The sequence below is a fragment of the Magnolia sinica genome, chromosome 8 (assembly GCF_029962835.1).
Source record: "Magnolia sinica isolate HGM2019 chromosome 8, MsV1, whole genome shotgun sequence".
Classification (NCBI taxonomy): Eukaryota; Viridiplantae; Streptophyta; class Magnoliopsida; order Magnoliales; family Magnoliaceae; genus Magnolia; species Magnolia sinica.
This window is the reverse complement of record NC_080580.1, coordinates 49,287,757-49,315,646: the sequence shown is the minus strand read 5'-3', so window position 1 is coordinate 49,315,646 and position 27,890 is coordinate 49,287,757. Positions and strand designations below refer to the sequence as shown.

The 27,890-nt window shown below is 37.3% G+C and overlaps 2 non-coding genes across 2 annotated transcripts; one reads left to right on the top strand and one right to left on the bottom strand.

Annotated features, from left to right (window-relative positions):
• The first annotated feature begins 6,360 nt into the window (after window positions 1–6,360).
• LOC131254478 (small nucleolar RNA SNORD96 family) lies at window positions 6,361–6,450 on the top strand. Its single transcript, XR_009175592.1, has one exon. It is a non-coding gene; the product is annotated as a small nucleolar RNA SNORD96 family (small nucleolar RNA).
• Window positions 6,451–25,061: 18,611 nt separating this feature from the next.
• On the bottom strand, window positions 25,062–25,168 carry LOC131254499 (small nucleolar RNA R71). The gene has a single exon (XR_009175611.1). It is a non-coding gene; the product is annotated as a small nucleolar RNA R71 (small nucleolar RNA).
• Between the last annotated feature and the right edge of the window lie 2,722 nt (window positions 25,169–27,890).

The window sequence follows — 27,890 nt, the reverse complement described above, 5'->3', positions numbered from 1 at the left end:
TTCATGGTAAGAGTTTTACTGACGAACCAAAACCGTCGGGAATAATGTTTTTATTGACAAAAAAACTTTCATCGGTAAAACACTACTTTTACTGACGAACTTTTTTTTTCGTCGGTAAATGTTTTCTCAACGGTTGAAAACCGTTGGTAATAATGTTTTTACCGACAAGAAATTTCGTCGGGAATAAATTTATAATTTTTAAGATAGAAAATTTTTGCGCTGTCTTGAAAACTTTCGCGGTAAAAGTTTTACCGATGAACGGAAACCATCGGAAATAATGTTTTACCAACGAAATTCAATTTTTGTTGGTAAAAACACTTTTACTGATAAATATATTCATTGCAAAAAATAAATATTCGTGATGGATGAAAACCGTCGCTAATGTTTTTTTACTGATGAACAAAAACCATTGGTAAAGATAGTATGTTTGTATGTGTGTATATATATGTGTATATATGTATATATATATATATATGTGTGTGTGTGTGTGTGTGTGTGTGTGTGTGTGTGTGTGTGTGTGTATAGTTTTTATATCATATGAGTGAAATTTTTTTTTATATAATTAAAAATTAATATTTAAATGATTTGTAATATCACATGAGAAAGAATATTGAGAAGTTTAAAAATTTTAACAATGTTTGAGAAAAAATTTAAGAACACAATGATGCTTTTGAAAAAAAAAAATCGGCATTTTGAAATTTTTGAGAAAAAAATTAAAATATGAGAAATTTTTTGAGATTTTGAAAATAAAAATTTAGAATTTGTACTTTAATTTTTTTTTTTTGAAATATTTTATAATAAAAATGATATTTTGTTAAAAGAGTAAAAAAATATACATTTTGAAAAAAAATGTTATTTTTAAATAGAAATTGAAATTTATCTGTGAAAAATAAAATTGCTAAATTATTAGGCACATCCACTAATTGAACCTTTAATCATTTTTGGACAACCTAATCAATTCAAATTGAAGAGTAAATAACTTCAGATGTTTAAATCAAATTTCACTAAAATTGTTGATCAATCTTGTATGCCCAATATCTTTCTCATATGTAGCCTGATTGAGGCGAGTAACTAGTCAAATTGAGGGTATTGATTAATAAAATAGAGTGAATGGACCAGACATGTAAAATAGGCCAAATATTCTAGTCAAAATTGTGACCCAACTTACTGACCTCGCGAGAACCTAAGAATTGATGTTAGTAAGTTTTGTGGGCCCCATCATGATGTGTCGAACATCAACACCGTGGATTTGATGTGTCCCCTTTAGGTTATGAGATATCTCAAAAATCATCTGGATACAAAACTCAAGTGGGCCATACCATCTAAAACTATGTGAAGACATCCTAAAAAAATAAAAGCACTTGGTGGGGCCCACATGAGTTTTGGATGCGGTTGAAAATTGTTCTGACTCCTTATCCAAGTGGGACACACATAATGAGTGGGTTGGATATGTGAATCACATTTAGGCAAGCCCAATATATGATTATGAATGTTTCAAGGAAACCCCTCTCCATTATATTATGTGGTGTGGCCCACCCAAGTCATGGATTGACTTTATTTTTAAGCTCTTGGCCCACCTAAGTCATGGATTGACTTTCTCCATACCGTTCAACGCTTTTCTCGGATCATTTTAAGATATGAACCAAAAAATGGGGCGGGTCCAAAGCTTAAGTGGACTACAAAGTGGGGACTGAACGTCCACCATTAAAAATAACATTCATAGAAGTTTTGGATCAAGTTGATATTTGTGTTTTCTCTTCATTTATATCTTTTTGATATTATGAACATGTTGGATGTCAAATAAACATTACTATGGGCCCAAGGAAGGTATCAACGGTGGAAATCATTATTCCACACTGTTTCGCGTGGCATGGTACACTTGAGTTTTGGATTTACCTAAAATTTGGGATCAACCCACACTGTTCATCCATTTTTTGAGATAATTTTAGAGAATTATCCAAAAAATGAATCATATCCAAAGATTAAATGGACCACACCACAAATAAGGGGAACGAATTGGCTACTCCCCTTGACACCATCCAATGGCCGGTGGTTGGTGCCCTGTGGGCCCTACCATGATGTATGTGTTTAATCCATGTTGTCTATCTATTTTCAAAGATCATCTTACGGTCTAAGACCAAAAATGAGATATATCCAAATCTTAAGTGGACCACATTTTGGGAAACATTGTTGAATGAGCATCAACCATTAAAAAACATTTTGGGGCCATAAAAGTTTTGGATCAAGCTGATTTTTGTTTTTCCCCTTCATCTGGCCCTGTATGACCTAATCAACATATTGGATGTCAAATAAACAGTAAAGTGGGCCTTAGGAGGATTTTTAAAGATGGATATCTAATCACTATTGTTTTCATGTGGTGTGGTGCACCTGAGATTTATATACCTCTCATTTTTGGGATCAAGTCATAAAATGATCTTTATATACCTCTTAATTTAGGTGCAACCTTAACTGTTGGTCCTACCTTGAAGTATTGTATATCCACACCATTCATCTGTTTTGTCAGCTCGTGGAGCACATCCAAATTTCTATTGGACCACACCACATTTTGGATGAAGTTGATATTTGTTTTATTAATTAATTTATTTTTTTTATTTTCCTTTGTCCGAGTATGTCTGACCTAATCAACAGGTCAGATAAAAATAAATATTACAATGGGTACTAAGGTGGGCCCATAAAGTTTTTAATGGTGGGTGTTCAATTACCATTGTTTTTTTATGTTGTAGTCTACTTAAGATTTGAATATGATTCATTTTTGGGCTCATATCCTATAATGAGTTGGCAAAACAAATGGACCATATGGATATACAATATATAAATCAAAGTGGGCCCACACCACTGTTTCGTGTGCCATGGTCCACTTGAGTTTTGGATTTACTGAAAATTTGGAATCAACCCACATCGTTAGGGCTGTTCATGAGTCGAGCTAGCTCAACTAACTCACTTGACTCGGGTCGAGTAAGCTCGGATTGACTCAGCTTGAATGGCCAACTCGGGCTGAGTCAAGCTATTTTTTTGTAGCTTGTGTTGAGTCCGAGCTAAGTTCGACCAGGTGGTATTTCAACTCGAGCTCGACTCGGCTCGTTATTAATTTTATAATTTTTTACTGTTATTATTATTATTATTATTATTATTATATATGGGAAAAGGTTCTATACGGCTGAGCTCATGGGAACTTCTCATGAGGTCGAGTTGTGTGGGCCCCACCGTGATGAGTGTCGAACATCTACCCCATCAGTCAAATGCACCATTCCATGGTGGGCCTGGGGCTTAAAAATCAAGTCAATCCGTGACTTTTTTGGGCCACACCACATATAAAAGTTGAGAGGGGTTGCCCTCCATTAAAATATCCATAATCATTTGTTGGGCCCACCGAGATGTGGTTCACAAATCCAGCCCATCCATTATGTGTGTCCCACCAAGTGCTTTTATATGTTTTAGGCATTTCTTCACATGATTTTAGATGGTATGGCCCACCTAAGTTCCATATACAATTGATTTTTTGGATATCCCATAATTTATAGAGGGCCCATCAGATGCAAGGTGTTGATGGTTGACACGCATCACAGTGGGGCCCACACAGCTTGACCTCATGGGAAGTACCGATGAGCTCGACCGTATAGAACCTTTTCCCTATATACCCGACCCCACCCAACCCTAGCCCCCTTTCCCTTTCTTCTCTTTCTCTACCCGTCACATGCCCGCCTAACACCCGACCACCAGAAATCCCTCTTCTCTCTCTCTCTGTCTCTCTCGCACCCTATCCCTCTTCTCTCTCTCTCTCTCTCTCTCTCTCTCTCTCTCTCTCTGTCTCTCTGTCTCTCTCGTCCTATCTCTCTGATCTCTCCACCCTACCGTTTCCGCATGCCCTCTCTCTGTCTCTAAAGCTCGGTGAGGTATCTCTCTCTCTCTCTCTCTCTCTCTCTCTCTCTCTCTCTCTCTCTCTCTCTCTCGCTCGCTCGCTCAATCTCAATACCGATTTAGGGATTTGGAGATTTAACAATTTGTGGATTCCTAATTCAACGTGGACACTCATTTAGGGATTTCTTCTTATAGAATCCATGGCTTGTTTTAAAGATGAGAGACCTTTGGAGGAATTCTCTTTGAATTTCAAGTATAATAATTTCTATTGGTATGTCTGATTTGCTAGGATCGTTTTAGTTTCTATTGGGGGGCGTTTGTATGCATACCACTTGTACAGAAAGTGAATCACAATAAGTGATAGAAACTGATCAATAGTCTAGCTTTTCTTGTTCCAAGCATAGTTCATCAATCCCTTCATTCATGTCTGTGGATATTCAGAGGAGATTCTGTGAAGGAAACGTGGTTGTGGATATTCGAAGGAGATTCGTGCGAATGAAGAAGTTCTAGCCATATGGAACCATTAATCATGTAAACAGTATCATAATTAGTTGTATTTTCCCTTCATTCATGTCTGTGTGAGCTTATGAATGGATCTAAGTTGGTAGTTGTGTTTTCCCTTCATTCATATCTGTGTGAGCTTATAAACAAGTTAGATAAGAGATAACATTAGCACACGGAAATATTAAAACAAGTTCCAGCCATATGGAACCATTAATCATGCATTATGATGCATTTTAAGTGATTTCTTCTTCTTCTTTGAATTTTGTATTCTAAGTTGTAATTTTTTATTTTATATATGTTGAATTCCTGTAGAATGGGGATTGTTTCTTGTGTGGATGGCCTGATGAATAGTCTAGAAGATTGGATCTCATTTGTTGGTCAATAGTTGTATAGATGGAATATTCCATTGTAGGGACTGCTTGATGAATAGTTTGGAAGATTGGTTCTCATCCACAAAAAAAATAAAAAATAAAAAATAGATGCCTAGATTGATTATGCCAGAGGAATGTGAGCAAGGAAAAGATGATTAAAAGTCTATATCTATAAGCATATATAGAATTCGTAAAGAGGAATATGTTTATTAGTTGAGAGGGATTAGGGCAGATGATTGTCCTTCCCCCTTTTTTGGGTTGTAGATATTCTGATTCTTTGGTAGCTTTTAGGCATCTATTGTTTGGATGAGTTGAACATGTTGTAATGTGATGAAAAAGAGGATTTTTATTTCTTTTTTCATAGATGGACAGGGGGATGACAAGAGAAGCTAGGGATAAGGGAAGGATGGGAAGGGCCAAAGAGCCATGGGAGGAGGTGAGAATCTCCTCCAACTCTTTGAATAGGTGCTCAAGCTCGAGAACAGTCATTTCAAGGCCAAAACTGGGAGGGATGATTTAGTCAGGTGAGATGGTGGTTAAGAGGGAAATGACAGACCCTTTTTGTTGCTAGTTGGAGCTAGCTTTTACTGTAAAGATAGTAACAGAAGGGGGTCAGATGTGAGATGTGTTGCTGCCACTTTGATGAGTGGAGCTCAACCTCATGGTGGAATCTAAAGGCAGAGTGCCACCAAAGTAGCAGCGAGGAATAACAAAAAAGGATATTTAGCAGATCTTGCCAAGTACCAACTGCAATGGAGTCATAGAATTATCATTGGTTCTTTTATGTTTGTCAAAAAGGACTAGTAGATCTTAGCTATATATATTCTCAAAGGTTTAATTTTCTTATGGTTCTACTTCTTGTGGGAATGTAAGAGGAAATATAAAATGTTCAATTGACATTTGCTTAGCCCTATAAATGTGGGATTCACCTTAGGTGGTCCAAATAGTTCACATTTTGGCTTCATTGTGCATAGAACATCCCCACAATGTTCCTCTGTATTCTACTACAAGTTTTATGTGTTTATATCGGAGGGCCATTGTTTTATGTTATGTTTGCAGCTTTTCATGCTGCACTTACACTTCCTCTATTTTCTCCTACAAGTGTCATTCATGTTGAGTTTGTATTACCATTTTTCATATCTTTCTGATTTATTATTATATTTTTTGATGAGTCACATGATTGATGATGTTTCTTGGCCCTGAAAATTCATAGGAGATTTTCTCTGGAGGTTGTTTTTTTTCTTTTTGGAATGTTATCTGGAAAATCTCAAAGAAAAAATATTTTAAGAGTTTCTTATACATCTAAAATCTAAATATATATTTATACATTTGTATAATAAGCCTATAATTTTTTTTTTACTATTTCTCATGTTAATGTTGGCATATGAATGTGATATTTATAATCTGGTGAGTTTTTGAAAATCTTGTGATGGTATCTTAAGATTTTAAAATTCGTATTTCTTGCACTAACCAGAACCATATAATCCTCTATGGCATTTGTTCTTTCTCACAATTTAATTATGATCTGAGGTCATATAAAATATATGTTTAGTCATGTGATATTAAATCCTTATCAGATCTCGACCCTTTGAAAGCTTTGAGCTGTTGGCCAGTGATGATATCCATTTACCAAAATACCATCTTTCGGGACTGAATGGCATTGAAGCCTTGTTGTTATTCTGCAATTTTGAGGCCTTTAAATTTATTAATACTATAGTTTTTGTTTCATCACTATGTTCGATTAGTCTATTTGAAACATCCAGCCCTTTGTGGATGTTAGTGTGTTAGAAAAAACATTGTTTCATTATAATTACCAGCAGTTACACCATCCAGGCATTGCAATACCTGGTAATTGAAATATCTAGTGCTTCTAGATGCCCCCAATTCAAATGATCCTGAAGTAATCTCACATAGTTTTGTTTCTTAAAATTCTAAAGACTTACCTTTATAATTGGTAAAATTGGAGAAGCTATATTGGTGGGTATTTTGAAAGTGGCTTATTTCCCAGTGTATTCATTATGTCAAAGCACAGTTCTAACTTACCTAAAAAAATGCTATGACCAGTTTGATATTTGTCATGTTTCAGGACTTGCACATTTGTGTAAGGATAATGGATTTTCAATCTTTTAGAGTTTATTAACTACTCCCAAGAGGTTGAAGTTGGCAAAGCTAGCCCTTCTCTCCTTGTTCAGGTCTGTTCATGGCTCTAGAGGTGGATGGTCCCTTGTAGGACAATGGTTTTGAAGCTTTTTAAGAGAAGGGTTTTTTTTTTTCTTTTGGGAAATTTTAGATTTTTTTTTCCTGAATTTCACAGGAATTTTGGAAAGCATCCATGTCATATACGAAATGCTGCATGTATCAATCGATGCTACAATTTTCAAGTTATTTGCTCCCTCATCCTTGATATCGTCTACAGTTTCTTCATTAGTCAGAGAGAGATGCTTAGTTACATACTTGCCACAGAATTTATGCCATCCATTTTCTCTTATGCTACAAGAAACAATTGAATGGAAACCTCCATTTTTCGCTTTTTTTTTTTTTTGGGGGGGGGGGGGGGGAGGATTGTGTGGCTTCTTAGCCCTTCAATTTTTTGAGACAGTTTATCTGCTTAACGGAATTTGTGTGGTTAAACACATGATTTTTGGTAAAGTTTAAGTTCCCATTTCCTATTATTGTGGTAGATTTGTAAGTGAGTGTAAAGTGTGCTTAATAATAGAAGTTCAATTTCTAGCTTTGCTAAATACATTTGTTGGCTAACTAGTGTAGTGCTTGTTCTCTGTGTTCTGCAATAAGTGTTCTAACTTGGTCTTTGAAGGGATTATTTTTCTTAAAATTTGCAGTTACCTCCTCGTTATATGTGGTCTGTTTTAGCTACAAACTGATAATTGCTAGGTTCTCCTAATTCTTTTGGTGACTTAGCCCTGAAAGATGCTCTACTTCTTTTAGTGGAAAGACGATTGAACTCATTGATGTTACTTTCCATCAATGTATGAAGACAAGGTTTAACTCAAAAAAGACTGTCAGTTTTATGCCACCTGATGGTGAATTTAAATTAATGAAGTAAGCTTTTTATTTCCTCACAAGGCTTATTTCCCAGTGTACTCATTTTTGTCATTTGCCGATTACTTCCGGCCAAAGTTTTTTCTTTTAGAAAACGTGAGGAATTTTGTTTCTTTTAACAAAGGGCAGACATTCTGATTAACGCTTACTTCACTTCTTGAAATGGGTTATCAGGTATTGTCCCTTTGCATGTACTTGGGATCTTCTTCTTCTTCTTCTTTTTCTCTTGTAAAGCAGCTATATAATTTTTGTGTGTGCCTTTTTAGGTGAGATTTGGTGTTCTAGAGACTAGAGCCTTTGGTGTTTCTCAGTCTAGGAAATGAGCATTCATATGGGCAGCTTCTCCAAAAGAGACACTCCCAAAGTGGCCAGAGCCAATGCATGTCTTTGCAGGCCCAGAACTGAAAATCACATTACCATGGGATGTACATTATGTTGTCGTCGGGAGTATAGCTGGAGGGGCACCCTTCCGTGCAATAACTGTGAGAGATACAATTGGAGATCTCCCACCTGTTGGAAATGGAGCATTTAAAACAGAGATGGATGTGAGTTTTCTTATGAAACCTTGTCCTCGGTTGTCTACACAAAACAAATTTAGTTAAAACTTCTAATGATGGAATACACTTTGAGATATCCTTTTCACCTTCATTTTACCAATGGTCTATTTTCATTGCTCTACCAGAAGAAACAGTACTTACATCACTAATTCTAGTGCTACTAACAGTGATGGATTAAACGAATCAGCCAACAAAATACTCTTTTGACAGTACATGTTGGATTTTATATTAGTTTTCCTCCAACTTTTTAATAAACTCAGATGTTTGTGGTGTATTGTCTTACAATGTCTACAAAATGCAGGTTAAACTATATAGTGATCAAATGGTGGATTTAATACATTGGTGCTTGCAACAGAGCATAGCTTAATAAATGCTTACATGAATGGAAAGAATCAGGTGTCTGTGATATGAAAGAAGTGGAGATCTCATAACATAATTAAAAATGTTCAACTGTTCCTTCTCCACAGTATAATGTAAGTTGAAAATCCTCAACCCGACCGAACCTGAACTTTACCTTATATGCAGAACATCTCTTCATAGTGAAGAATCCATGCCCCAACTTACATGCACAATGGGATTTTGTTCCCCTAATGAGTTTATTCATTGCAGTACTCTTACTGGTGTGATCAGTAAGAGCAGTGGGGATGAGGATAAATGCCTTGAAGATCAACTACGTGATGCCAAGAATAAATTTTGATCTTATCACCTTCACTAGGATGGTCTTCAGACTCTTCACTTTAAGAATCTGAGTTTTAATCAGGATAATGAAATAGTCCCAAATGGGTGAAGAAAAAAATGAGGTTCACATCCTCAATTTCGTAGCACTCAAAAATGAAATCAAAATGAGTTGGTTGTTGTTTTTATACTATTCTGCCCTAGTGAAATTAGGACAATTTGATGCATGATGCATAGGAACTTAGGATAGTACTCTTGCTGGTGTGATCAGTAAGAGCAGTGGGGATGAGGATAAATGCCTTGAAGATCAACTACGTGATGCCAAGAATAAATTTTGATCTTATCACCTTCACTAGGATGGTCTTCAAACTCTTCACTTTAAGAATCTGAGTTTTAATCAGGACAATGAAACAGTCCCAAATGGGTAAAGAAAAAAATGAGGTTCGCATCCTTAGTTTTGTAGCACTCAAAAATGAAATCAAAATGAGTTGTTTATTGTTTCTATACTATTTTACCCTAGTGAAATTAGGACAATTTGATGCATGATGCACAGGAACTTAAAGATAGAGATTTGTAAACGCGATGTGCATTATCTCATTATGCCATTCAAATTGTTGGGTCCACTGTAGATAGAGGTTATAATATGAAAATCAGATTGGTTCAACAATCTTAACCTTGATTTGTGGAAACTTATTTGTTGAACAGTTGGATTTTTTTTTTCAAATTTAACCATCTGATACTTGTCTACCAATTGGCTAGTTTGGTAATCAAGTCAAGGTAATTTCTGGATTATGATGCATTTAAGTTGGTGTAGCCATATTAATTTGAGTTACTTGTATGCCACATATATCAACCATCACATCTTGCCAAAGTTGTTATGCCTGAAAGCTACCTCTGCAAAAATACTTTATAGGTAAATATATCCCTTGAATTTTAAAATGCAATTTTGAGGTGAAGTCTCTTTTTTGCAATGTGCTCTGTTCCAATCCCTCTGTCTAGTCTTGGACTGTCGTTGCTACCTATTGCAACTTGTTTCTGCAAGTGTCAAATGTGTCTTTGATTTTGGTAGCATTAGCCCAATGATGTCATTAGAGCATTTAAGTGTGATTTTCTATTTATGTGGTAGAAATGATTGTGCCAAAAGATTGCTAGATTGTGACTGTCATTACCTTTAATTTGGTTATCTTTAATGGCGTGATGCTGGTAGTTAATTTATCTAGGTTGTTCATTAGAAAGATGTAGAAGTGCTGAAAGAAGCAAAGGCCTTGGTTGATGGAAATTTGGTAAACATCTTCAACCAATTGTAGGCTAGTACATTGATGCTTGCTAAATGATTTAATACATTTTTCCTTCTCAAATTATTTCCTGAATATAATTTTGAATACAACATATATCTTTTACATTAGAGGGATTCTCATCTCGTGGGATATTCGGGTCCATTTTCATAAACATGGATGGCACATTTACTTCACATGGGTTCATTTGTAAGACATTTACATAAAAATATTCATTTCAAGCTTGGATGCTCTACTTTTGATAATAAAGGTTTTTTTCTATGCATTGATCTTCTTATTTCTTCTACTACAATTATTCTATGATTTCTTCTTTTACACCTTATATGTATTTGTGCATGGATGAATGTAATGTGGATAAGATTATTTGTGTATGTATGGATGTGGTTTGTGTTTGGATGGATGTAATTTGTGTTTGTTTGGAAAAATGGGAATGTGAATATAACGAAATATATTGTAACAGGTGTATAATAGGAATTGAAAAAAAAAAAAGAGACTTTTACCTACGAAAATTTTTGTAGGTAAAAGTTTCATCGACATTTTTACCTACGAAATGTTTCATAGGTAAAAGGTTCATTGACATTTTTTTACCTACGAATCATTTCATAGGTAACATTTTTGTCAACAATTTTTACCTGTGTCAAATTTCATAGGTAAAAAGTCTTACAGTGCCGACAAACACAAAGTATACAGTTTTTACCTACGAATAGTTTCGTAGGAAAAAGTTTCGTCAACATTTATACCTATGACCAATTTCGTAGGTAAAAGTCTTAACACAGTTTGAATTTTGTGCGTAAAAGTCTTAACACTGTTTTTACCTATGAAACATTTCGTAGGTAAAAGTATTAACACAATTATTAGCTACGAAAACTTTCGTAGGTAAACGTCTTAACACAGTTTTCACCTATGAAAAATTTTGTAGGTAAAAGTCATAACAAAGTTTTTAGCTACGAAAGCTTTCGTAGGTAAAAGCCTTAACATAGTTTTTACCTATGAAAAATCTCGTGGGTAAAAGTCTTAACAAAGTTTTTAGCTACAAATAATTTCATAGGTAAAAGTCTTACCATTATCGACGATGACATTTTTCGTCGGTAAAAGCCTTTACCCACGGTCTTTTACTGATAAATGTTTTCGTAGGTAAAACTTTTTGCCAATGAAATCATATCATCTACCTATGAATTTTTCGGTAGGTAAAAGTGGAATTTCCTATAGTGAGATGTGTTTTTCAATTAGGCTTATACAATAAAAAAAACCCCACACTGAGATTTTCTTCGCTGATCTCAGTTAAAACCAAAAAGGAGATTTTTCTGGCTGAATCTCTCAAACTAAATACAGAATATTTTAAAAATACTTATCTGAAGATTCTTCTTCGATGTAACCGATAGAACTGCTTCTTTGTAGACGAAGATGTTTAGAGTTCTATCTCACAAATGAAAGGGTTCTAGGTCTAGATGAATTTTAAATTAAATCCAACCTTTGGCTACTTGGATTCAATTTCTTGGATCTCAAAAAGCGTTAAAGCACAATTCCCTTTTTATTAAACAAGATTGAACAACAAAAGATCAAGAAATTCAAAACTAAAAAGCTATATAAAAGAAACTTAAATACCATATAATAGCTTCACAATGGCGGGGACTTAGTTCTTAGAGAGGAGGCTTGAATTGGCTTGGAATGAATGAAAAAATCTGAGGCAAGTCTGAAAGTGCCCTGGTTTGTTAATTAGCGTGAGTGTTAAGTTGGCTAGACAAAGAACCTCCATAGGAAGATCAATCAATCGTTTGCCTCAACCGGATGTCGACCCGAACTCACCACAGGTAAATCTTAGCCTCACATCCCATGTCCCAAAACACCAGGTAATTAAAACCCTTAAAATTGATTAGAATATTTTAGGGTTTCTGAGTTAGAAAACTTTTTTCAAAATTGCGAAAATTTCTAAGTTTTTTTCCTCTATCGATTTATCGAGAGACTGTTCAATACAATCAATATGTTCTGTCAATGTCCTCATTGACCAATCGATACCATCGAAATGAGGACAAAAGATGTCCAGCAACCACACATATTTCTGGATGGATTTATCAATGTATCGATATACCTATCGATATCATCGAACTTTGAATCTCAAGTCTATCGAAGTTGACTTGATAAAATCAATAGCACATCAAATGTGTCCCTATTTTTCTAAAGAAAATCATAAAAGCCTCTATATATCGAAGTCACCTTGATATCCTCGGAGGAAGAAAACTTAGAGATTTTCGCAATTTTGAAAAAAAATTTCTAACTCAGAAACCCTATAATATTCTAATCAATTTTAAGGGTTTTAATTACCTGGTGTTTTGGGACATGGGATGTGAGGCTAAGATTTACCTGTGGTGAGTTCGGGCCCACATCCGGTTGAGGCAGACGGTTGATTGATCTTCTTATGGAGTTTCTTTGTCTAGCCAACTCAACACTCATGCTAATTGATAAACCAGGACACTTTTAATCTCCCCCTTTGTCAATTACGTGACAAAATACCAAAAACACCCTAAAACAACTTCTATACTAACATCCTAAATTGTGTGTACATGAAATTGTGTACATGAACTTTACACAATTGTACAATGTTATCTAGTTCACATACACAAACATTTAGAAGCTACTCCCCCTAACAAATTCTGAAGAAATTGGAAGCACTTCGATGATATCGGTTTTGGATACTCTGTTTTCTAGCAATATTTTCAGGTTGTTCTCTATTGGATTGAGGGTCACTCGATGGAATCGATATTCAAATTTTGATGATATCGAGGCCGAGTCGATGGCATCGAGAATGGACATAAACTGTCCATCAAGCTCAACTTGAAAATCTTTTGGATTTATCGATGCATCAACATGACTATCGATATCATCGACATTCAAATTCTAATGATATCGAGTGTGCCTCGATCATTCTTTTAACCTAAAATATTTCAAAGGCAAGTCTCTCTTATTTTTCAAATGTCGAGGAATCGAACCTTGTATTGATGCAATCGGAGTTTGAAATTCGATGATATCGACACCTGTTTCGATGCCCTCGACTAGCTGGCAAAATGTTTCAAAAGCGTTTGACATTTGAATTTATGTCATCGAGCGGCCAATCGATGCAATCGAGAGTATACGCTTGATGATATCAACCCTGCTCGATGATATCAAATTCTGTCATAAATGTGATCGTTTTATATCTGTTAGAACCTTTTGCCTATTTATAGAGAGCTTGTCCTAAGTTGCTGGTAAAGAAAGAAGAGAGTGCTTTTGAGTGTTTAACCTTAAATCATATACCTAAAGCCCTTTCTCTCATGGAAGTTCATCCTCCAATCCACCCTCATCATTGATATTCAATAGAGTGGATTGGGGAATGAACTTCCACATTCAAGGATCCTCCATCTACCATCTCAATGGCAAATCATTAAGCTGGGATGCCTTGAATGCATAAATGATTGGAATCACTCTATTTCCATTATAGGAAAACTTTCAATAGAGTAGGATTCCATTACAACCATGACCCAACTCGTCGCCATGCATTGGTACATCTTCTGAGTTACGGTTCAAGGAAGCACAAGATTCTTCGTTAATAAAGGAGGAAGATCTTCGACAACATGCTGAATGGGGGTCATCTACTTATCTATAAGTCGATAGAGTCCAAAGGACCCTTGTGATCATTCCTTTGTAGAATTGGGTCTAAGGTGTTTCTCACCCCTTGCAAGTCCTCTAGGAGGCCTCCGGTAGGAGTGTACGTAGTGGGTGCTTTATGTTGACTCTTACTCTATGGAGAGCATAAACATTAGGTCCTTATAGTAGGTCCTTGGCCAGTGTGCCTAAAAGTGGGTGCGTTGTGTTGACCCTTGCTCGTGGGAGCATAAACAAGTGAGGTTCCTTGAGTGGATCCTTGGCCAGTGTGCCTAAAATCGGGTGTTATGTGTTGACCCTTGCTGTGGGAGCATAAATTATCAGCCTAGGTGTAGGTTATACTAGTTAAAGGTGAACCTGATTTAAAACCTCAGGTTTGAGGTGAACCGTGTGAAACCTCCTTAGTGAAATCTGGTACACTCAAGGTTGAGTGTGTCAGCCGAGATTGGAGTAGACAAGTATTCGAACCACTATAAAAATGACTGTGTTTGTGATTGCTATTGTCTTTCATTCCTATGTGATTATATGCTTTCATGTTTAATTATTTGAGATCACATCTCACACACAGTCGCATCCATCATAAACTCTGATTCGCATCTTATTTATCTTGAAGGTATTTTTATGATTGGATCCTCTTTTTGGCATGGAAGCCATTAGAGTTATTTTGAAGAAATCCTGATTCATGCATATTTACTCAGGATAAGTTTGATAGGATTTTAAATAAATTATAAAAATTTTATAAAATTCCTATTCACCCCCTCTAGGACATATTGGCATATTCCTACTTCAACTAATGCGGTCATTACCGCAATTTCAAAGTCCCCTATTATAGGCTGCAATTCGGTTCCCTCGACTGGTTTAAGGTCTGCCTCGACTGGTCCTGGTAGCAACTAATTTTCAAATTTTCTGACGTGATCTAATAAAATAGACCCTCGACTAGTCAAGTGGCTTGCTCGACTGGTCAGTGGCCTGCTCGACTAGTCAAGTGGGTAATAATCACTTTGCTGGAGTTCGAGTCAAGCCCTGCTTGACTAGTCGAGTCAGTCTTCACTACCGTTCAAGAAGGGTGTTCGACTGGTTGAAGACCAACCAAACTTATCCAAAAAATTGAGTAAATTTTTAGACTGGTCGAGAAAAATCCTGGACTAGTCCAGCCAGTGCCTGGACTAGTCGAACAATGACTAGGACTAGTAAAAGCAAAGCCTAAAATTAGTACATTGACCCACTTTAAATATGCAACATTAATGACCTAAGCCTAAGGTCTTTCTAGGGTCATGTATACCTTAAATGTGAGCATTGAACTTGTAACATCAGTCGCTTTGGTAGATAGTATATTTTGAAGTACATGAAGCTTGATCTTGTATACTTAAAACTTAAGCTTGAGCTTGTATACTTAAGCCTTGAGCTTGGGCTTCTATACTTGAAACTTGAGCTTGAGCTTGTATACTTATGATTTGGACTTGAAGTCGTAATTGAACTTCTTGAACTTAAACTTGTTCTAGTAGTTGAACATGCACATTGACTTGAAGTTATCGAATGAAGGCGAACTTTCCATCTATCAAAACAAGTCAATCACTCTAAAGTGGTTTCGCCCAACAAAATTTGACAATACAGGGTGCTAGAACTACAACATAACACTTACAGAAACTATGTTTAAAGTTCAATATTCATCACTCGTTTTCGATACCCTACTATCCACTGGCCAATGGATTAACAGAGGCATTCAATAAGACGATTGTGAAAATACTAAAGAAGACGATGAAAGAAAATAAGCGTGTTAGGGATGAGAAGCTGCAAGAGGCTCTGTGGGCTTACAGGACTACTCATCGGACAGCGACGAGGGCCACACCATATTCTTTGGTTTATGGTGTAGAGGTTGTCATTCTGATTGAAATACAAGTCACATCACTCAGAGTAGCAGTGCACCAGTCAATTACAGATGATGAGAATGCAGGAATAAGGTTGGCAGAATTAGACTTACTCGATGAAAAGCGACTAGCAGCTCAATAGCAATTACAATTATATTAAGCAAGGATTTCTGCTGCATTTGATAAGAAAGTCAAGCACCGTTCCTTCAAGAAAGGTGATCTAGTTTTGATATTGAAAAGGCCAATAGTAGTCACCCGTAGGATGGGAGGCATGTTCGACCATAAATAGGATGGGCCATACATCATAACAGAAGTATATTCTAATGGGGCATACAGAGTTACAGATCAAGATGGGCTAGGTATCACTATACATGTCAATACTCATTTCCTCAAGAAATATCTTCCCTGATAGTAGAAATGATTTTGATCCAGAAGATTATCAGAATAATGCTTCTATATCAGAAGGGGGCAATTATGAAGTGAAATGATGAAACAGTCTCAAAAGGCAAAGCCCTGTATTCTTTCGATCATATATGAATAAAGGACAAACTCTCAAGCATATCAAGCATATTAAGACTAAGCATTGATAATTATCATCAAATGATATTATCGTCAACCATCACCAAGTGCCGATGATGATCACCAATTACCAACTATCGTTGTCACTGCCAAACAACTCTTATCGGAATTGCTATCATCGCCAAAATGATATGCTATTTTAAAAACAACATGGACATTGTCAAAACTTGATCAACAACAGCAATATTTCAATAATTGGGTACATTATTCATGACAGTGGAATAAACCTATATGGTCAACCACATATAAAATTCACAACAGTGATGGCGGTTTATTATATAAGGAAACCTAGCCAACTCTATACGGCCAACTACACATAAGGCGTTCCATTATCAACAGTATACATATATTATTCGGGCAATAGTGAGAAGTCAGTTGCCCTAAAAAGCCCATATAGGCCATCACATGCATACCCATGCGGGCCGCAGATGGAGCTAGTGACTAAAAGCCCTAAGCGGCCAAAAAGTCCAAACGACCAGTCACGCGTGAGATCAATGTCGTATATATAGCTTCCGATAATGTCACGGGAAAGGAAGAAAGTTCCCTCCCATGAATGGGTCCGACCTTGCAGATAAAAAAAAAAGCAGGCTGCAGTGTGCGCTCTTAGGCCATTATCCATAGATAGGCCAACCACGCATAAGACCCCCCAGATTCCTGGCTCGATTGCAATAGTAACTCATGAGTACAGGGTTACTATAAAATACCCCCTCATTGATGGACTAACAACCTTAGATTTGGTACCCTAAGGTAGCCTTGCTCGCCCTGTGAACTCTAGAGAATTACTGCGGCCAACCCTGTACGTAAATCCCACCGAGTTCACGGTCCCGATAGCTTCACTGGGCCCCTCTGATGGATTGCAGTTTGTGAACTCCCCGACTGTGATAAGTCCAATGAACTCATGAGAGTTACAGCATTCACGTAAGACCCAACTCCAACTACTTGTGAGTTTAAAAAACTATGTTGCTCCACTACTCAAGAGATTAACCTGCATGCCTATCTGACTAAATTGAAACTTAGTTCTGCTTATCAAAGAAAAAAATCATATAGGAAATCCCATACAATCATAATATATTGTTATTTTTATCTTAAGCCTTCATTAAATATCATGTTAGATAATTGCATAAATAAATATACTTGAAATAAATTATGATTCAAAAATTTATGAGGAGATAAACTATCTCAAAATATCACGATGTCGTCATTGATATATGCTAAAAATCAAAAGAAGCTACAAGCGATTAAAAAAAAGCACACAAACAAAACAAATTCTTTACAGCTCATCTGTAACACCCAATACTCCTAAATATTTCTACAAATTTTCCTTCAACTAAACTTGAGCTGCGATGTGTTTTGATCTTGCTTCAAGAATAATCTTTGTCTGATCTGGAATGCTAGCTAGCTTGCTCTCCAAAGATGCAACTATCTCTTCATTCTTGATTAATTCAAATTTCTCAGCATTGGCAGATTGAATACTGATTTGCAGCTTTTCCTAGGTCTCCTTCATAGTCGATTCTTCTATATGATCTTTCAACTCCAGTTGCAAGATTTCCTCCTTCAGGATAGCAATGCAACTTTGAATGATCGTTCTACTGTCAACACAAGCCTTCAACTTTTCCTGAAGAGCTAATTGCTCTTGGTTGAATTCAGAAATGGCAGAAGTGATAAGGGAAACCTTCTCTTTGGAAGAACCTAACTATTTTCCATATTCTAATATCTCTGGAGCGATTATGACATTTTCTGTTGATGCCAAAGAGATATTGAATCACAAAATTTGAGAAGAGAATCGTAGGACAAAAATATTAATCTTCGCCATTCTTGCAGTACTGCCCAAAATTTCAATAGCAACATCCAAATTCGACCACTGATTGGGATCTTTAAAAATTTGAACTATTGTTGATACAGAATTTCTCATCAAAATCAATATATGTGCCGGAACCTTTTCGAAAGATAATAGATCAAACATAGTGGCTACAGAATCAGAACTTGTTGTACCACTGCGGGGAGGAGTTCCTGTAAGAGAAAAAGGAAAGGAAATTAAAATAAGGCTAAGGGATATAGAAATATTGATGGAGCAAATGATAGATATACCTGTTGTAAAAATATGGACAACATCCTTGCCAGAAGAAGGGCCATCTCCCAACAAATCAGCAAAGGAAGGCGCTCTGGCCTCCGTGCTCAAATCCCTAGTAGTTGGAGTAGGAAGATCAGTGGTCTCTACTGGGAAGATAATCCCGCAAGCCATCACCTTTGGTGCAACTAAAGGAGTTAAAGAGATTCTTGTTGGGGGTGACGTGCAATGGGAGGAAGATCTTTAGGAGGAGTATCACTAGTTCTAGTGTCAACAGCAGGAGTACCTAGAATAAAAATAACAGCAATAAGAAAATAACAATAATAACCATTGTAAATAAAATGTTAAAAGATAAGATCGCAAGAAATTTCTTACTCAGTGAATATCCATATTCTCCATAATCTAATGGTTCATCATCTTCCTCTTCTATCGTTGTTGGGGTCTTTGCAGGAATACTAATGTCGGGAAGAACTTCAGCAATAGATGGAGGATGTTCTTCTCCAGTAGAAGTCCTTTCAGCAACAGCATCATCTTCGTCATCAATGTTAACCTCTCCTTCCTCAAAATCTTCATCTTCATCATCTTCTTTAGTGTTATATTCAACAGAAGAAGTAACTTTAGATGAAAAAGATGAGTTTCCTTCCTCTAATTCTTCTTCTTATATGTCTTTAATTACAACCTATTTCCCTTTAGAAGGGGAAATTTCACTGCTTCCTGGTCGGAGATCCTTACCAATTAGGATTGGAGAGGCCAAGGCAACAGTTCCTTCTTGAGGCGAATGAGGAGAAGCCTGAGAATGCGTTCGAGACCTCGTCATGGGAGAAGATGGACTAGGGTGAACGGGTTAAGGAGAAGGAGCAAGAACCGGATTATCTTAGGATGCAGCAACATTTTCTTGAGTAAGAGAAGGAATTTCTACCACCTTTTCATCTACTCTATTAAAACGATTCCATGAGACTTTTTCAAAGTCCATAACAAAACAATGAGTTATCCATCCTTCTAGGGTGTTATCGGGTTTTTGTTCGTGAATTAGATCATCCACAAATATCTTCCTGCAAAGGTGACCGAGAAAGGGGACATGGCTTGTCTCTGACACAAAGCCTATTCCTTCCTCAAATTTATGGCCTTTAAGCTTTGGCGGCGAAATCCATATGGGCTCAGTCACAGGTAAGCGTTTATTAACAAGATATGATTGATGCACCCACCACCTCATGTGACCATACGAAGCGTGAGTGATGAGATTACTACCCGAAATTATGAAAGTAGATTTAACTCGACCACCCAATAGCTGCTTCCATATCATCGCCTAGTTATATGGACTAGTTCTATAACTACGCATTCTCCTTGTTACTAACCCGCAGTCCTCTAGAATGGTTTGGTCAAAACCAAACTGGCGAGCAAACCAGCTTAGATAGTAAGGCTCCCTCCAAAACTCTGCTCCCTCTCTTAATTGGAGGCTGCAGGATCGAATTAAAAAGAAAAATGCTCTCTCCTGAAGTAAGCAATCCGGTGTCTAGTTTATTTGTATTCTCTATGTAGCGATATAGGCAAAACTTGAAGAAATCAATTTTATCAGTGTCCAAGATGGTGTTAACGACCTAATCGTATGATCTTCTAGCCATAGTCCTCTTTTGAAAGAACCATAGTGGGAGATGTGAAGGGTGAACGTATGCCTTCTCTGGAGCATCAAAAGTCCATGGAAAGTAGACACCAAGCAAGCATGTGATATAGTGCCAGGGAGTATAAATAGAAGAAGCACCGACAACAGGATTTTTTACACGAACCCTTTCTCTCCGAGAGCCCTATAAATCGAGCACAGGACCAGGGGACAAGAGAATGCTTATGGCCTTCCGCCATGGCACCAATAACAACAAAAACTGTAGGGTGAATAGCATCTGCCCATTTTGAACTTAGAAGAACCACCACACTTAGCCACTAAAAGAGGAAAGCTGCAAGCTCTTCATCGAGGGTATATTCTGGATGCTCAGTTATCTTCTCGCAGAGATTTGTCAGCTCTCGTGAATGGCAACCGTTGAATCTAAGAAATTGAAAAAAAGAGAACATATAAGTGAAAAGTATGGAAATAAAGATGCAATGGAAATGATTGGTTTACGAAGAAGAAGATTACCGAAGGGCCCTAGTGAAATGGGCAAGCCATTGCAGTGGTGAGATCTTGTGAATGTTGGGAAACTTAGACATCTCATCAAAAGAGTTCTATGGTTATTTTCGAAATCGAGGCCACTCAGCCGGGGTGAAGAGATGAACACCAATTCTTTGTTCATGGGTACAAATTCATCGTAGAATTTTTCAGTCAGTGGAAGACCAGTAATTCGATGAAGATCCTAGAGGCTAATGCTCATCTCGCCTACTAGAAAGTAGAAGGAGTTGGTTGTGGGACACCAATAATTAAGGAAGCCTTTCAAGATAGAGGTCTCCCTGTAAAAGTGCTGAGAAGTGACCTCTATTGCATTATAAAGGTCAATCTTGATCAACACTTTAGAATGCTTGGCCAAAATTGTTGTTGCCTAATCAGAGTAGTAGTCACGCAATGTTAAAAGGCCTCTAGTTCTAAACTCTTCACTGCCCCAAAGTGATTCACGATCCCTGAAATGCTGCTGAAGTGTTTCGTAGAAATGGGTCAGAAATAGGGTGTGAGGATTATGAGAGAGTAGAAGGAAGATCATCGGATGGACATTGCTGATTTGCTGTCTTGGCTTCTTCGCTAGCAAGACCCCTTCCAAGATTCTTGGTTCCCTTGATGAACAGGATTCTATATAGTCTAATTTTTTCCTGTCCATTTGGTTTGAAGGCTCACAATTCAGAATGGACTGGTGGCGATGGAGGCTTAGAGGGATTATCATCATACCTTGTCTATGATGGTTATCAAATTTCATAATATCCTTAATGACTCGGACTCCTTCCCAGGAGTTCTGGAGTCTCTTCTTGTTATACTCTTTAATTTTCTCCTGAAACTCCTTAGCCTTGTTGCGACAATGCTTCTTTGATTTAGATGAAGGGGGAGTCTCCTCTTTGACAAGTGGCTTCTGACTCATCATTGGCAAATGAGTTGTGGTCTTTAGCTACTCTTCCTAGTCGAAATCACGGCTATGTTTTGGTGGTCGTTCGATCTCACCCAATGCTATTGCCCTATGGATGGGAGAAGGCAATATAGAGATTCATTCTATGAAATCAAAAGTAGGGAGTATAGGCTCCTTGATATAGGCAGGGTGCCTAGCAGTGGTCTTCGTGTGTTTCTTTTGTGGTTGATTGGGAGAAGGAGAAGGTTCAGGGGCATGCGAAGAGGATGGATTCGGCAAATCCTGGTGGGAAGGATGTGTAGTGGAAGGTTCAAAAGACGATAGGTTCTTTTGGTGCGGGCCATAGTAGCTTGAAGATGAAAAATACAGTGAAGGAAAAAGAAGCTGAAGATTTCAAGTATTTTGTGATTTGAACAAAATTTTCTAAGTACAAGGTGTTTGTGCGGTATCACGCAAATGACTGTGATTGCATGACACAACACTAAGAGAGATGGCCTAACACGAACAGAAAGCCTATTACGCGGGTCCACGTAAAGCAATGCTGTTGCGCGGGGATTCATCTTACCAGCAGAGCTTCCACACAAAAATTGAAAAGTGAAGAAATGATAGCGGGCTTGGTATTTATAGAGAGCAGAACTTGACGGGCTAGACCCGATTAAGGGACTTTGTGCGGTCCCGTGCAAAAGGGGTCATTAGCAGGAATTTTTTATCTTGTTTCTTCAACAAATGGAGGATGAACTAAAAGGATCAAGGGGGAATCTGTTGAGGCATAAAATAAAGGGTTAAGATTGAATCAGAGAGAAGATGGAAGTTGTGAAAATAGAAGAAAAAGAATGAAGGAAAGTAAAGATTGTTGGTATTGCGCTGACCAGCGCAAAGGGTAGCAATTGCATGGGTCCACGCAAGATCCTTTTCTTACAGTATTAAGTTTCAAGGTCGAGGCCTTTAGCGTCGGACTGTACAACAGCTTAGTATTGCGCAATCCTGCGTAAATGCTGTAGGATGTTGCGGGGGCAGGCGCAAATGAAGATATGGGTGTGCTGACGTGGATGGTTAAATTTTGATGAAAGGTGGGCCCATGCCATGAGTTTCAAGGGTTTGCACATGTGGAGGCCTATAAATACTCCATTCCCCCTCTCATTTTGATCATCAAGAATTCTGAGGAAGACCAGAGCTCCAAAGAAGAAGAGATTTTGAAGGTATTTATGGGAAGGCAGAGGGGAGTCAGTTGCGCCGGTCAGCGCAAACCATATCGATTGCGCGATCCCACGCAAACCATATTGGTTACGCGGGTATCATCAAAGAACTGAAATGCTGTCAAAATTATTATCTTTTCTCAGTTCCAGAGCATATGTTCCTCTTGATGAGATGCCTCTTGATAAGATGATCGAATCACAAGCCTAAATGTCGCCGGATTTGATATCCGGATCCAAATTCAATACTCAAACTCTTGTAACTTTTGTATTCTAAGTATTCTAACTTAGAATCAAGGGATCAAAGGATGTAACGAACTTAATATATCAATAAAATGATGATTGTTTCTTCATACTCTCTTACTATTATGATTGAATAAGATAATCTCCCAAATCGAATGCTTTTGTTTCTTATCGAAACAAGGGGTCCCTAGGGCACTCCTAGGCATCATCTAGGGTCTGAGGAGTGGAGCACAAGCATGGAGAAGCCATCACCAAGAGTTTTTCTTCCCTTTAGTTGTTTTTATGCTTTTATTAAGAGATTCTAATTCAATCATGTCTATGGTTGGCTAAACCTCTTAGCTAAGGCTAGGAGGTGAAGCTTGTAGTGTGATGGGATGTTTTTATTGCTTTAATTCATATTTATATTAAACTCTCTTTGATTCTAGTTTGATTATAAGGAATACTTTCAGTTTTTAATGGTTCGTTGTGACTCAAATTACAATAGATCTGCAATAGCTTTGAGTATGTTCTTTTCATGTATTGAGATTGTGAAATTAGGACATCCTCGAGTTCTCCATCGTCCCTTGGGCATGGTTGGATGATGGAATCATCCCTAACTTTCACAATTCTCTCAAATTGGTTATGGGATTGGTAAATCCTGTTGTTTGCCTTGTCTCCTGGGCATGGTTTTGTGGCGGAATCTCTTCCAGTTCTCACACCTCTCATCCATTGAGAACTAGGTCAAAGGAAGTTCAGATTTGATTTTACTAAGATATCTTCCAATTGGATAGGATGGGACTCTGATTCTAATCGTGTGACTTAAATCAAGCATAGATCTCCCTGATCTCTACAAGTGGATCCTTGGAAACCGTAGTTTCCAACCTTTGAATTTCTTAAGTTTCACATTAAATTTCTCACAATTACTTTCTATATTTCTAGATTTATATTTTCATCTTTTTCTAGTTTTTCTTCTAGTTGCTTTTAGAAAATACACGAGATTAGTCCCTGTAGATTCGACCTCGGTCTCACCGAGATTAGTACTACATCGCGACCCTACACTTGGAGTTGTGAACAAGTTTTTTGCGCCGTTGTCGGGGATTAACGGTCGTGTTTTTTTGTGAATAGCTAGTTTTAGAATTAGGTTAAGATTAGGGTTTTTCTATTTTCTATTTTTAGATTAGGGTTTGTTTTCTGTTTTTAAAAACTTTCTAATTCTAGGATTTCTTAAAAACTAACTTACTTTTTAATTTTAGGTTTAGAACTTTCCTAATCAGTTTTTAGAAACTTTCTATTTTCTGTTTCTTTTAGAAACTTTCCTTTCTCATTTTCAGAAACTAGTTTACTTTCTATTTTTATTTTTAGGAACTTTCTAATTTTAGAATTTTTGTTTTTAGAAACTGACTTGTTTTATTTTGTTTTGCATGATTTTAATTAGGAACTTCCAATTTGGTAACTTCTTCCCATTTCCCTCTCTCTTTCTATTTCTAGATTTTTATTTCATTTCTCTCTTTTAGTTTTAGGCTAGAATCTGAAATTGAGGGCTGAGAGTATTTCATGCCCAAGTGAGTCTATGATAATACTTGACGTCTTTTGAGTGAAGAAGGATTGGTTGAGGGGTTATCTATCCATCACAGGTTTTACACCACTCGAGATCCTCAGAGTTAATTAAAGTAATGGCTGCAAATCAATCGGGAAGACAACCTCAACCTCGGGTTGAGGAAGTCCAAGATGAGAATGAGGTACATCAAGCAGCCCCCGCCACGTACTTTGTGAGATTATTTACAACTGGTGGGGGTGAGCACTCCCTTATGCATGGTTTTTTCAGAAAATATGGGACATGAATATTAAGCTAGGGGTAATCCAACTCCTTCCAAAATTCCATGGACTTGAATATGAAGGTCCATATCTACACTTAAAAGAGTTTGACGAGAGTATAACCACTTTATACTTTCCTAATGTGTCTGAGGACATAATTAGGCTGAAATTCTTTCCCTTTTCTTTAAAAGAGAAGGCTAAGATGTGGTTGCATTCACTATGTCCTAGATCTATTAGCACATGGAATGACATGATAAGGGAGTTCATAAAGAAATTTTTTCCACATGATAAAACGAACACCCTTGGAAATTCAATCTTGAACTTTGACCAAAAGGAGGATGAAACATTCTTCCAGTGTTGGGAGTGGTTCAAGGATCTTGTCAATTCATGCCCACAACACGATTTTGAAACGTGGCACATTACACACTTTTTCTATGATGGTCTGACATCTTCCATGCACCAATTGGTCGAGATAATGTGCAATGGGGAATTCATGAATAAAAATGTCAATGATGTGTGGGATTACTTGGACAGACTTGCTGAAAATGCACAATCATGGGACACATACCCAAAATCAAGTACCACTTCTAGGCCCACCAATTAAAGGAAAGGGGTGGATTATACCTTCTGAAAGAGGATGGTGATATCAATACTAAAGTGGCTACTCTCATAAGGAAATTCAAGGCCATGGAACTGAAGAAAGATAAGGTTAAGGAAACCGTTTGCAGTATTTGTGATTACAACATTCACACGACTGAAAATTGCTTAATAATGCCTTCCTTTTGAGGGATATTGAATGAGGAATCTAATGTCATGAACAATTACCAAAGACCTTTCAATGGACCTACCTCCAATACATACAATCTTAGTTGGAGAAATCATCCAAACTTCAGTTGGAGGAATGGACAAACTGCTACCCCTCAAGGCTTCTTCAATTAAAATCCAAACCAAGGGAAACTAAAAAAAGATCCAACTCTAAAACATATTTTAGACCAAGAGCTACTTAATCAAAATTCGGCACAAGTAATCCAGGAAATTAGATCAGCAATTGGAATGCTTGCATCATCTGTTCAAAGGATAGAGTTACAATTAGCGATTGGGGGAAAGGGGATGCTTCCTGCTCAACTACTCCCCAATCCCAAATCGTAATATGAAATAAGTGACCCAAGCTCTTCAAATCAAATGGAGCAAGCTAAGTCTATCACCACTCTTAGGAGTGGGAAGTTAATTGACAAAAATATTCCGGTAAGGGCTAAAAAGCCTAAGGACCCGGAAGAGGACAATGATGATAGACCTAGCCATGCTCCACAAGAATTGGAACCGAAACTTCAAGGCAAGCTGATTGCCCCATTCCCCCAATGGTTAGTTGCACCAAAAATTTCTCTACCATTTTGTAATACTGTCTATGATTATTTGGCTCTTTGTTAACAAGAAAGGCGTTCCGATGGTATTCTAGTTTAGCTCTGGAATCAATAAAAAGTTGGGAGAAAATGTAGGATGCCTTCATGTCAAACTTCTTTTTGTCAGATCGCGACATCAGCATTACGGAATTAGCTTCCGTACGACAAAGAGAAAGTGAACTTGTAAAAAAATTCATAGACAGGTGGAAGACATTGGTGCCTCATGTAGAAAGTTACCTGAATAGAAAGAACAAGTAAAAATATGCTTAAATTCTATAAAGACTGGAATCGCATTTGGTCTCACCAGTGCTGATATAGGAACTTTTCACGACTTATCCATGAAAGCCCACGCACTGGAATTAATAACCAAGAACATGCCAGCGTTTTACTATGACATGGGCAGAAGAGGACATGAAAGACTAATGGAAAATGTTGTAGAAAAAGAAAAGAAAAATGATGCCCCGCATGATAGAAAAAGAACAGAAAAGAGAGAAGAGCTAGATTGTTATAGAGACAGATTCAATGATAAAAAAGCCAAGATCTCTTAATTCCCACAAAGGATTTACATTCAAAAAAGAAGATGCTGCCCCTATGATGAAACAGCTGCTAAGTGCAGGGACAATAGAGTTACCACTGTCCAAACGGCCCGAGAAGCAGGAATGACGAGGGAGAGAAATTTCTGCCACTATCACTGTCTGTTGGGACATCATACAGAAAATTGTTTTACACTGAAGTGTATAATTCAAAGGATGATAAATAGGGGTGAAATTATAATAGGAAAAGAGAAAGAAAAAAAGCAGAAAAATGACGATAAAGATGATCTTTGGCCGAGAGATTACATATAAGAAAAAGGAAGGACAGAAGAAGAAAGAAAGTAACAGCACAAATACTGATGATGCTACAGATCAGAGGAGTAAAGCTGCGGTGATTACATTACGTCAAGGGAAAAGAATAACAAGTCCTCTCCAAAAGTAAAAAAGCTGAATCAAGACAAGAAAGAGTATCCAGGATACATATCGACAACAACAAAAAAGAAGAAGAGAATAAGATTGAGAAAGTAACTTATGATGTGATAAGTCATCTGAAGGGTATACCAGCTCGATTAAGTGTGTACGATGCGCTACAATTATTAGAGGACTGTAAACACACTCTAATTCGAGCCTTGTCTGATAATGAAGTTAGAAAAGCTCTACTTGTAGAAATGAAAAATACGGAGCAAGAAAAACAAAGCAATTGCATGCCTATCATTTCCTTCTCTGATGATGACTTGACTTGTGATAAAGAGCATAACAGGCCATTAATGATCATGGGTCACATTCGTGGTAAATAGGTTAAAAAAATAATGTTAGATAATGGGTCAGCGGTGAACTTGTTACCATTAACAATGCTGAATAATCTTGGGTATCACCGTTCACATCTACGCCCTAGTGGAATGATGATACAGGGCTTCAATGAGGATTGGCAACAGGCGTTAGGGAAGATCACATTAACTCTAAAGATAGAAGAGTTGACAACAAATGTCATCTGTCATGTCATCAATGCGGTGACGACATATAATCTCCTATTGGGTAGGCCATGGATGCATTAGTATGGCATCATACCATCCACCCTACACCAGTGTTTCAAATATTGTAAAGATGGAATTTGGTGCAAGGTAATGGCTGATGCAAGTCCATACACAGAAGCAGAAGCTTTCTTCACTGATGTCCGCTACTATGATGGGTTCG